Here is a 13556-nt window from a genome sequence, read left to right as displayed (position 1 = left end):
AGATTAATAATCCGCTGTGCAAGATTGATACGGCTGGACGATCGCAACAGTTAACGCAGTCCAAAAATTACTCTTTTCATGTTACATATGTTGATAATTACATCGCGATATCATTATTCATAAAACACAATTTTCTCATCGGCACCAGAGACAGAACCGAGGAGAGTACGCAAATCCGACGCGACACCAATGACGTCATGCATTGCGAACATTTCCGGAATACGAAACGCATGCGTCGAAAAGTTGCAGGATAAGCCCCCTGGAGTACGTGCATTCACCCCCGCGTTACCATAGCGCGAACCATCTCCCCTCCCCCACCCCGTCCCCGCCGTTATCCTTCGTGCAAAAGGTCACGTACCACCACCCTGTGGCGATCGTTCACCTCGTCCTGGGACTCGCTCCTGGTGGCCAGGTTAAAGCGGAAGATACGTTTACGCACTCCGCTCGCAAGATCCTTCAGATATAATCAAACCAGATTGCTCACGTAACACGCTGCAAATAAGAATACTCAGTCAAACGTAAGATTCAAGTTAAACGTTGGGCACGCGAAATGTCGTCGCACAATCACTCTAAACTGTTAGATAATAATGAAAATTAAATCAGACTATATAGCACATGTTTAATACAGTGATAAGCTATACATTAGTAGACCAGATATAATAAGCTGAAGAAACCTCGCCATTTATATTCAGCATGGCACTTGTGCCCATGTGTTTGATTATTGTAAAGATGCTATCGGCAATCATTATATATGCGATTGTAGCACATTATTATATAGTCTACGCCTTACTAGATTTCGCATCGCCGAAATCAAGACTAAAGTTTAAATTGCCCGACAATTCACGCTGCGCGAGACCTCAGTCAGCGCAAGAAGGTAATTTCAGCGGAGGGTAATCTCAGATAAGCGGAAGATCTACGATCGTCCGAAGCACGGAAGCGTCTCGATCGGGTCCTCCTTTCGGAGGGGGAGGGGGGGGGGAGAAGGGAAACAGGAGCGTTCCGCTAAATCACACGCGGAAGAATCAACCCCTCGTCCCTTGGCTAGTCGCGGGGGTGCTTGCAGGAGCTTGCGGCAGTCCGGAGCTGCGATTTTGGACACGGAGGAGAGAGCGAGCGTACATTGCACCCAACAGAAGGGAGTGTCCCGAGCCCTCTCCCTTCTCTGCCCCTCGCTACCCAACACCCGGCCAGTACCCCCGCCCGCCGTGATAGCCTAGCTACGATCCTGGGTGTCTCCCGGGCTGCACCGGAGGGTGAACGCCCTTGCCTGACCCAGACTCGGAATCGATCTCCATTCGTTGCACGATGTTGGCAACCCCCTTGACGTCCCGTCCGCGCGCGCGCTGCCAACCCTCCCCCCCTCCCTCCCTCCCTCCCTCTCCCCCGCCCCCGCCGCCGCAACTCCCCCTCGAGAAGCAGCCATCCACCCTCTCTCACCGTCGTCGTCGCACTCGCGGATTTTCCGCGAAACCGCGCTGTCGTAACCTTAGGAAAAAGCTGAGGGGTGAGTCCCATGCGGAATCGAAAATAAATGACACTAGGGAAGAGAAGAGAAGAGAAGAGAAGAGAGAGAGAGAGAGAGAGAGAGAGGGGATGCATTTTGCACTTGCAGTACAAGGTACGTAAATTGCACGTCGCCCAGAATGAGCGGCCGGGAAAATGAGAAAAAACGGAGATCTACGCGGCACGTGTCGGCGCGCGGCCAAAATTGCGAGATAACCGTTTTTTCGCGCGCGTTATCACGCTCGCAAATGCAAACGGACGACTTGAAATGCAAGAGCGACTTTTTGCGTAAACGGGCACACGCGCGTTTTCTTTTTTTGTTTTTTGCAGATATGCTAAAGCAAAAACGTTTATATCATATTCCCGGCCGTCATCGGAAAAGCTCGCGAGCCAGAATCCGATTTGTTTACGGGAGACGCGAATCCGACAGATTGAAGAAAATGCGATTTCTACCGCCGTATAACTGACTGAAATTTTTCGACTCTTCGCGAAACAAAATGCACGATCTCCGACATGATATTAAAAAAAAAAAAAAAAAAAAAAAAATCCACGAAAAATAAAAGTGTGACGTGTTCTATAACGGCATAACCATCATATAAATCGCGTTATAATGAAGACTTGAAATGACCGATGATGGCACGCTGTCTATTCTAGGACTCGAACGTGCATGAATGCTTTATAGCATACTATTTCTAGTCTTTGCTTTCTCTGCGATAGTGCCCTACCTCTAGAACATCCGTCGCGAGAGAGAGAGAGAGAGAGAGAGAGAGAGAGTCATTTTTATGAAAGACTCACCTCGTTTTACGTATCGATTCGAGAGTATGTTTTAAAAAATTCATACATAATCCGTATGATTCTATCTTACCGATCTCTTAAACGGTTTGCGATAAACTTATCTTTAAACTAAGCCAGAAAAATCTTTTCTTAGCATTGAGTAAAAATTATACAATTATCGATAAATCCCACTTTCTCTTCCAAGTATGTATATTAATTATATATTCATAATTATGCAATTATATTTACTTGTATAATTATATTCATTATATCATCATATAATTATGGATAAATTTCATTTTCTATTTTATGTATATTAATTATATATTTTTAAAAAGACGAATTTGCAAGTATCTCGGCAGAAGGAGAAGCATTTAATTGATCGCAAACCGCAAAACTGTTACTCCAGAGGTTCTCCACGATGTCAGAAAGCGTCGCGACAGCCGACGCAAAAGTTGCCGTTGATAAATATGGTCGAACGCGCGTATCTAACATCCGCGAGCACAAGAAGCAGCATACTATATCGGTGGCTCCGGCTGCGAAATGAGGCCATTTCACGCCCCTCGTGTATTCCCTCGTGGAGGCGATGCGTCCCCTTTTTCCACTTCAAGATACGTCAACGCTTCGCGGAACAATCGAGGGAGAGTTCAGTGCACCGGGTATCGTCAGGGAGTTGCATACGAGTCTCTTTCCCTCCCTCTCTCTCATTTTCCTTTCTCCCTCTCGCGGTGATATAGATTCTCACCGGTGAGAACAACGCCTGATTCTAATGAAGTTTCAAACTTTTCGAGCCAAACCGCAATCCCAAGTGTTACCAACGCGTGGCCCGCAGACAAACGCTCCGCGTTTATTTCGCGATGATTTCGATATGCGCGAAATGACTCGAGCGCGAATGATACGGATTCCAATTAAACTTTCCCCGCGACAACAATCTCATTTAATTTTTGCGGTCCCCAACTGCGCCACAACCAGCTACCGTGTGTGTGTGCATTAGCCAATTAGCGTGCAATTTGCCGTACTGGTTTTAAGCGGCGGCCCTCGTAAAAAAAAAAAAGAAAAAAAAAAAAAAAAAACACAGTCTGATTCGACCTCTAATCGTTCTAATCGGCCTGAACTTTATTCTTTCGTGACAAACGCGGTACACTCCCTAATTCGAAACATCGGTCCGTATATCATTACGTATTCAAATTCGACTAAATCACACCGCGTCGCGAGCAATCGAAATTTACGTCCTACGTTAGCGTGTCTGCTACCAGTTTAGTTTGCTAGATTCGATAACGCTCGTCGAGAGAAATCGGTCGTCTGTTTTTCTACTTGGCGATATACGTCATCGGCGCCCGAAGTGATCGGGCCGCTGGGTTCGTTGTACTTAAAAAGTCCCTCGAACTCGGTCCGGCTAGCGAATTTCCCGCAGGAACGGCACACCGGCAGCTTTCGCCGAAGTCTCAAACTCACCACCACCACCCGCAACGTTTGTCAGAAAACTCGGGGACTCTCTCATTTAATTAATAGAATATCCGATATAGCTCTTTGCTGCAGTCTGTTTAAATCCAACCGACTAAAAGTAAGAATGGTAATCTTAGAATCTTCTATACAGTTTCCACACCAACGCGTTACATAAACTTAGTTACCAGTGGTCTTTAGAATTCCATATCGAATTCAGAATCCTATGTAATGTAGCGAGCATAATTAATTTTAATTTATTTTAATTTTTATCGGGCGTCAAAAAATCATTATATCAGAATTTCACATAAAACTTAACATATTCATCAATTATCTTCATTAATTCAGACATCAATGAAAATGTTACATTTATCTTCGCGGCTGCTGGAGAGAAAGAGAGAGAGAATCATCTCTCGTTACATCCCCCTCCCTACGCGAATGGGTGCACCATCCTCCGTGGAGCAAGGTGCAACGTCCGGGCGCAGCGTCCTTCGCATCTCGCTGATTTGAATGCGACTGCAGAATAACAGATCCATACAGTGCAGTTTCCACGACTCAATTTTAAGAATAATACCGTACTATGTAGGAAAAAAGGGGCGGAAGAACACGTAGACGATGTTTTGGCGGCCGGCGAGGGCTAATGGCAAGACCGATGGCGGGGAGGGGGATGAAAAAAATTAAAGCATCGAGACGCGCCGGCAGGGGCGTACGCCACGCCGGCACCGACATAGGGTAGGAAACGGAGGAGAGACGACGGGAGGAGGGTTAGCCGCTGGCCGGGTCGTGTGGTGCGCGCCGGGAGAGGAAAGGAGGGAAAGAGGGCGAACGGGGGGGAGGACAGGGAGAAGAGTTGTTCGGCGACGCATGCGCCCATCGCTCGGCCCTGACTGCATCGCGGGGCGGTTCAATGTTACGGGAGGGCACTGACCCGAGCGGGCCGAGAGAGGAAACCACCCCACTGGTGCACCAGTGAGGTGAGTACACTCCTGGTTATATCGTAGAAACCCGCCGCCAACACCACCGCCGCCACCGCCGCCGCCGCCGCCGCCGCCGCCGCCGCCGCCGCCGCCGCCGCCGCCGCCGCCGCCGCCGCCGGTCCCTGCAGCCAGCCCTGCGATGATCCACCCTCGACGTCCGCCACCCCCGTCGGCCAGCGTTCACCGCCCTTTCCCACCCGCGTCGTCCTCGTCTCACCGCCACATCGTTTTCTCTGTCTGTCTTTCCTCTGCCGCCGCCATCGCCACCCCCGGCACTGCCGATGAGGGTGCAGCAGCAGCAGCAGCAGCAGCAGCAGCAGCAGCGGCAGCAGCACCATGGCCCGGGATACCCATTATCCACCTCTCACAAATCACCTGGACCACCGTTTACGCATCGCGGAGTGTCTTGTGCGAGCAGCCGGGATTCCGGCAACGGAATTTCTGCCGCTGATGGGGTTGGACGACAGTTTGCGCAAAGAGCGCATTTGCTTATGCTCGATCACTCGTTTGAGTTATGGTGATGGTATATTTTACGCTTGTAACGCAGTCATGGATACTCGATAGAAGGAAAAACTTTCAGCCAAAGTTACTCTAATATATATTATTTGCACATTAGAGTAGCGCTATATTCCTTGCTATTAATTATATATTATCCTGCTTCTGTGCAAAACACACCATCTACTTTTCTCTCTTTCCCCTTTATCATTTTTAATTTTAGTTCTATATTAAATCTAGTTTTATAAATTTCACCAGATACCACCATCTACTTATCATTACAAATTAAAAGAAGGATCAAATATTTCTATTCGCAGATCAACGTGATCAAATTTGGATATCGAGGAGATGCACGCAGCGCTGTCGCGCCATAACTCGGGGTTGTTCAACCCCTCAGGTCGTTACTCCAGGAGAACAAATCCCGCCTCGACCCTGAGGAGGGGTCGGTTTTTGTCGATCGGACAAAAAGTCATCCGAAAGTAAAACTGCGTGGCGTCGTGTTATAATTTAAAAAGAAGCAAGTTCCGTATATATATATATATATATATATATACGCATATTTATGAGCACAAAAAGAAAGGAGCGTTGCAAACCAACTTTTTCGTACAAATGATTGCCAGAATCACGTCCATTGAATAAGAAATATGACTTAATGGACCCTTAAGAAAATTAAATCATTAGGTCGAAGAAACGAATCCTCTGAAAATTTCATCGCAAGACATGGCCGAAGAAGAGTAATGAAAGCGATAAACGAAATAATGAATTGCGAAAGCCACTCGATAAAAACGATAATAATCATCCTTTACATAGAGTTGTATAGAAAATATTTTTTCTACAAAATATCTCTCGTACTTTGACACTTAATCAAATGAAAGCTGCAACACTGAATAATTAATGATTAAAACATAATTTACATCAATTGTCTGACTTAACCGTAATAACGAACAGAACACAATTCGATACACTCTTTAAGACTCAATACCAATTGTAAGCTAATATCTTGCGGAATCGAGTCTTCGTCGACAACTACACAACATTTAACATCGGAAGTCGGTTCCCATCGATGTCTGTTCTCCGCGGGCACTCGAGACGCTCTTGGAAGAAGAGGAGGGGCTAGGGGGAGAGAGGCGGAGTTTCGATGGGGTTGACTCGAGGAATCAAGTCGAGTTGAGCCGATTCCCTGTTATGCTAATTTGTTAACGGGCGAAACCAGGATAGCCGTACGGGAATAATTCCACACGACCGGCCAATTCTCTGCCCCTTCTCACCCTGCCGTCTCTCTTTCTCACCCTTCCTCTTTCCTTTTCTCCCGATTCACCACCACCTGGCCGGTGGTGAAAATCCTTACGAGAGTGCATCTACGTCGAATATTCGTTCGTTCCGGAAAATAATTTCTTTTCTCTCGACTGACATTTCGTTTGTCGGAAAACGAAACGTCACCCATCACATTTGTCTTCCTCTGGCGGGAACCGCCTCGCTCGAGAAATTACGCCATCCGTCTTTGTGGAACTGCGATAAAAGAGAGAGAGAGAGAGAGAGAGAGAGAGAGAGAGAGAGGGGGGGAGAGAAGCAGAGAGAAAAATAGACGCGGTATTGCCGGAAAGAAATTACCGCCGATTATCGCCGTCGACGCGAGAGAAATCGGCTAGAAATATCGTCGACTTCCCCCGACGCCGGCCTCCGGTGAAAAGATAATAAGCTGCGAGGAAGACCTCATCATTGGCCGTAGATCCAACGCGACATTTCTGGACCGGATTCTGGGCCGCCAATTAGAAGCCGAGCATTTGCATTAGACTTATGATAGGTAATGGGATTAACACGTAGCGCCATGAGATTTCATCTTCGCGACATATTAAAGAGAATTTTTATTACGAGATATTTTTAAAAATATCGAAATATCTCTCCAAGAAAGTCTTTCTAACTCAAAGTTGACAATGTTGAGACGACTTCCTAACAGGATTTGTTCTTCGATAATCGTTAATTTTAATAATTCGATTTATCAGAATTCGGGCAGCTTGAAACGCGTCTAAATGCGTCGAGTTTTTCTCTATCATTTAAATATAAGACTTGGATTTTAGTTCTTGTAAATCTCTCGTTACGAATTCCTACGTAAAGTATGAATTTCATAAGAAATTCGCAGAAAATGTCGATTACGTGAGAGATAGATAAATTTTTTAACCCCCTTTTCAAAGAACAGAAATGATTCTTAAAATATTTTAACCGGATCAGCCAAATTTTCGATCGATCGGAGCTTTAAGTACGCAAATACAAGTAAAATTTTATTTTTCCGGCTTCGACAAATCTCGAAGACGATTGGTTAGGTAGCAAGCGTTCGTCTAAATATTTTCCAAGCATCGCACGGAAAAATATGTTCGCAGAAAAATTCCTCGTTCTTGGAGGAGAATCGCGACGGGATCCGTTCGCAGGTACGATACCCCGTTGCGTTTTCCTCTCCACATTTACGAGATATATCGGAACGTTCAACGAGAAAAGAAGACGGAAATAGCGAGAGAAGGAATAAAGAGAGAGAGAGAAACAAGTAGGCCGAGAGAGAAGGAGAGAGAAAGAGAGAGAAAGAGCGAGAAGCACATTTGTAAAAAAGAGAAGGAGAAAAGATAGAGAGAGAAGGGGAGAAACAAGAGAAACAGGGGCGTACGTCGTTATTTCGCGGTGGATGCTGCGGGATCAATAGCGTGAAGAGCCGAAGAGCCGACAGGGCGAGTGAGACGGAAAGAGAGATCGAGGCGGAAGAGGGGAGTTCGTCGACTGAAAGAGAAGTGCAGCGGGGGAGGAAGAAGGAGAACGAGAGAGAAAGGAAAACAGGAACAGCGACGGGGGTGGCGGAGAAGGACCTGAGCACGGGGTGGCTAAAGGAGCAAGAAAGACAGGGAACAAAGGGTGACTCCCCAGTTTCCAGCACCTTTCTCTCTCGTTTTATCTCTTTTCGTCTCCTCCCCCCCCCCCTTCTCTCTCTCTCTCTCTCTCTCTCTCTCTCTCTCTGCTTCTCTCGCGTCTTGCTTCTCAACACTCCTTCTCATCGATTATACCTGTCTCCCTTCGTTTCCCTTGTCATCTCATTCTCTTCGTCTACACGCTACCCTTACCACCGAACAACCCCAGGAGTCGATGCATCCAGGGTCGTTGCTACCGGCAGCGAACGATCCAATCTTCCAGGCATTCTCCCTCCGTCTCTCCTCCTTCCTCATTCATTCTATCTGTCTCTTTCTACTTTTATTTTTTTCTCCTTTTTATCTTTATAAATATATATATATATATATATATATATAATTTTATTTTCCTATCTTATGCTCGATCTACGTTTCTGCCTGCACGCTCGATGCATACACGTATCAGCATCGATGCGCAGTTGGCGTATGCGATATATGGTGAAGTCATTGGACACACCGGTATGGGTGAACATACACTTTCTCTCTCTTTCTCTCTTTCGCAAACACAAGTACCTGTGCGTGTATGCGTTTACGTGCACGTGCGTATCGCGTTCGCCTGCATCGCCTGCCACGCCAAAAGAAACACGACCTGCGCCGCACGGTGGACTTTCTGCCCACCTTGCAACCGCGTGCCCGCGTCGACTTTTCAAGGACGAGCGGTCGCGACGCCTTACTTTTTCACGAACGATTCGATTTTCACGTAAAATTCGACGTATATCCTCATCCCCGCGTCGACGCGTCGACGAATCATACAATTCTAATAATAATTTTCTTCTTCAATATTCAGAGTGCATTTTTTTATGATTTAATATTGTGAATTAATATTAGTAATAGAGAGATTGCAAGCAAAACTGCATTTTAATTAAATTTTTATTAAACATCATGATATATAATTTTTTTTTAATTTATTGCTGTATTATATTTATTAATATTATATATAATTTATGATACAATTATATTATTGTATTGTAATATAATATTAATAATGAATTCTTAATTAGTAATAAAGATTGTAAGCAAAAGCTGTATTTTTTCGGCGTAAAAAGAATCTTTTTATTTTTATTTATAAAAAATGATAGTAGGTAAGACATTAACCTAAACTAACTTATTCTCTACAATTCTTCATTTCACAAGCGCAATAATCGATACACAAATATCATATACGAAAGTGAAGTTTCGAGACAGACTTTTCGAAAGAGTCTCAAACTCGCGTTATCCGCGAGACTCTGTATCCGGAGGGAGGGGAGGCGACTCCATATATCGCGTCAAACAACAAGAAGCCCACGAATTTCGCTGTTGCGGATACCGTTTTTGTCCCGTTCCCTTTAAACAGTATATTTCCGTCCAAAGTGAGAAGAGTACATCTCGAAAAATGTGAAGCTTAAAATTTATCTCGCTCGCAGATGAATCGACCGAGCGCACCCGGATTCCCCGACGTACGCATCTTCAAGCCAGATAGCAATTAGCGTAAATCTGACTTCAACTGTACGTATAAAATTTTGCTTTTTTATGTATACCGTAAAGGAGAGACTTTTTAATTCCTTAATTAATTCATGATTGATCAGGCACCACTACTAAGAGGTAGCACTTAAGCCATCTATTACACTTTAAACGTCAAGTAAGTCAAGATGCTCGCGTATTATGATTTGCTCACTCGCGGTGAAATAATTATTGTGATCACACCCGATCGCGCGCCGCGCCGGCCGATGTGACTTTCTGAACGTCAAGGCCCGAGCGGTTGCCGGCACCTTGCTCGCTACGCACTAGCTGACTACACAAACGATAATAATTATTATATTATCATTATAGCCGTTAGTCATCATCATTCAGCTCTCTTGCGATGGAATTGAGAGAAGCGCGGCGCCGCAATTCGCGGAACGCAATCCGAGGAGATGACGGAAAATGAATCCATGGCTGCGCATCCATTTCTGCCGGGCTGTACGTTTTTACTGACACACACACACACACACACATATATACATACATACACGTGGCGCGCGAGCTGTCCTTCGACCATCACGTATTCTCGTAAATCGAGAGAACGTGCTTGCCGCGATAAAGTTACGTATTAGAATTAGACGATAAATAATGGCATTCGTAACATTTTATCGATGATGAAACGCGAGAGAAACACAAATGAATTTTGCGTCAAAAAGAATTTCACCTCTTATTAAATACGAACGCACTTAGCCATGGCTGTAGATTTTTAATGAAATATATTAATTAATAAGTTAAAGAATTTTTAATTTTGTTACATATATTTGATTATTTATACGCTCTCTACGTTCAGCTTTTCATTTGGATAAGCTCTTTTATATTTTTATCAAATTCGTTCAACAAATAAATATTTTATTGATGGTAATAACTAATATACATATTTCTGCTATTCTCTCGTACGTTATTAATAATCAAACAATAAGAAAACTATATAATTTAATAAAAGTTCGAGATTGAATTTACTGGATTAGTCTCTGCTGAAACCGAGTGCATTACTAATCATAACTGAAGCACAAACAAACTTTGTTCCGAGAGAATTTTCATCCAGTCTGACAAAAAAAAAAGAAAAAAAACAATTAATGGAAATTACGACATTATAGAAAGAAGTAGCCGATCAAATTTTCGCTGAGCAAAATTTCGACGGCGTAAAAAGTAAATAATAGATCAGCACTATCCCGATTGATACCATCTTCGATATGGCCCCCGGCAGTGCGTTCTAGATACACCTACACGTTGGGCACGCGTGTCATGAATATTTAATTTCATTACACGCATCTACACAAGAGCCTCTGGCGTACAGCCCACGGTGCGAAGAAATTACGCACGAGCAACGTTGCGCATCCGCTATGGCGTCTCCTTTTTCTCCGAGTGCATTATTGAGAGAGTACATTAGATACATGCTCTCGTATAGGTGTCTAGATAGATAGTACGTATCCGATCAAAGCGCGCGGAAAATGGACGCGCGCGAGTTTCTTTATCTCTCTTTCTCGACAGAAAGTATGGGACGAGGTAGCTCGGACGGGGAAAAAACGAGGGGAATGCAACCATCGATCGGCAAAAATTTCCATCCGCCTAAGTGCACGCTTAATCGTGTGCCGTTTCGATGAACGTATGCCTGGCAGATCCGGCGTCATATTCGCGCTGCAAAAGGATAACAAAAGCGCCCAACACCCATCCCGATGCCAGGGCGAGCGAATGCGCCAACAGTGCACGCTGGCAGAAGGATGCACTGTGGAGAAGCAGCGCATTGCAACGTAATAATGCGCGGGCGTAAAAAATGCCCGAGATATTCGATTTATATTTCACGGTAAAGTATACAGATATAGCGATTTTCTCCTTTAAACCTGCATCATCCTACTGTGTGGAATAAAATCTATATAAAATAGAATGTCTGTCTGCAAACTCCCTATAAATTCCTAAACATCTTTGACCGATCTGGACCAAATTTTGCATAGGTACTATTTTGCATAGAATCCTGCGGAAAATTTAGGACAGCCTATCCCCTGATTTCCCACCTTTTGATAATTTAGGAAAGTATTTTTAGTATGCTCAACTATATTTGCTCCAAAGTGGACAGAAAAAACATTTTTATCCCGGAAAGAAAGATGAAAAATATTGTGTATCGCCAGGCATTAAAATAATAAATTTTGTTGCAATAATATATATACTTATTATGTCGAAATAAAGTAATACACTAAATAAATTTGTAAATTATATTACTATAAATTACTTTCAATATTATTGTTCGATATTTACATTTCCACAAATGCTGATAAAGTATAAAAAGCCCAGGCAACGCCCAATTTAATATGCTAAAGTTAGAGTAGCGATTCTTCCAAATCATACCATAATCAACTATGAGTAACTGATAAATAATATTTAAATTTGAAGGAAGAATGTTTCCATAGAAATATCACAGTGAGGGAGGAAAATTAATTCGAGATCATGTTCCCGATCGTCAAATATGTTTATTAACGAAAAAGAAAGGAACAAATGAAAAATTACCATAAAATTACAAAAGTAAAATTAAAAAAGAAGAGCCATGCATCAACAATGGCTCGGCAATGGCTCGTCGATCCGCCAATACGCGCGTCTGGATTCGCGTATCGATTTCATCCCCTTGAAAACGGAGGCAGGCGACGCGACATGTATGTACGCGTACATATTTAGCATGCACAACTATTGTATACTGACGTGCGTGCGTGCGTGCGTGCGTGCGCGCGCGTATAAATCAATGAACTTTGTACGGACGATTCAAAGAAGAAACGATCAAAATGGAAATGCACACGCACATGCACACGCATCAAAGCATCTGCGAGATCGATCAAAACTTGGCGAGCACGAGCGCAGCGTCGGTGAAGCCGCCCTAGAGGCGCGAGAGGGACTGTAAATTAAAAAGTTTCCAGTTTTCGGGAAACAAAATTGAAACGCAGCGAGTCGCTGGAAGGAGAAAAGAGAGAGGACACTTTTTGACAGTGATTCGAAACGATTGGTTTTGCGGTCCCCGCATATTCAATAGATCTAACGGAATAGAGAATTTGGTCGATCGATCGGGAACCTACGGTTCAGAATATATCGAAAACCGGAAGGGCTTGGCCTCGCAATGCCTATTAAATTGATGTCGGCCTCGAATTCATCGCGTTCCTGATGAACTCCGCGTCGCGTGATATCGACCGAAATTAATACCGCGACGTGGTCAGCGCTATAATCGAGAGAAACACACACACAGAAAGAGAGAGAGAGAGAGAGAGGAAGGAGAATCAATTAAACCGTTTAAAGTTATAAGCGACTAATGAGACTGGTTATTATTACTATAAATCGTATTTAATTGTAATTTGGGAATTTTTGCATTTTCTATTAATAATCCCGGTCGCTTATACGTAAAAAAAAAATCCCATGAGTCATATATTATCACCATGGCATATACATCTCGTATATAGTTAATGAAATATTCCGTCACTCGTTTTACCAACATGCGCTACATCTAATAAATTACATATGTTTATGCAACTTTATTACGAGCCTCCGACAACGAAATTACGATTATCATCATCCACACACGCGGTATAAGTACGTATGCATTATCTCGACCAGACTTGGCCGTCTTTATGAGGCAGCTTTTCACCTCCTCCTCTTCCACCTCCTTCTCCTTCCCCTTATTATTTTATTATTATTCGATCCGTGTTCGTCTTTCTCATCGCGAGCATGTGAACCTAAAATTCGTGCATGAGAGAGGGTTAAGAGCTGATGGACGTCGAGCAGGAGCAGGGCATCTGCCAGGTGGCGCACCCGAATTATACCTCCCTCCCCTTGGTTCGCTTACGTACCTGCCGTGACACTCGTCGTATGCACGTACGCGTCCAGAGTGCATTCGTACAGAGAGTGCACGAGTGAGAAACAGCAACAACAACACAGCTCG

Source organism: Anoplolepis gracilipes, chromosome 5 (assembly GCF_047496725.1).
Source record: "Anoplolepis gracilipes chromosome 5, ASM4749672v1, whole genome shotgun sequence".
Taxonomy (NCBI): Eukaryota; Metazoa; Arthropoda; class Insecta; order Hymenoptera; family Formicidae; genus Anoplolepis; species Anoplolepis gracilipes.
The sequence above is the reverse complement of the archived record's forward strand: the minus strand, read 5'-3'. Positions refer to the sequence as shown.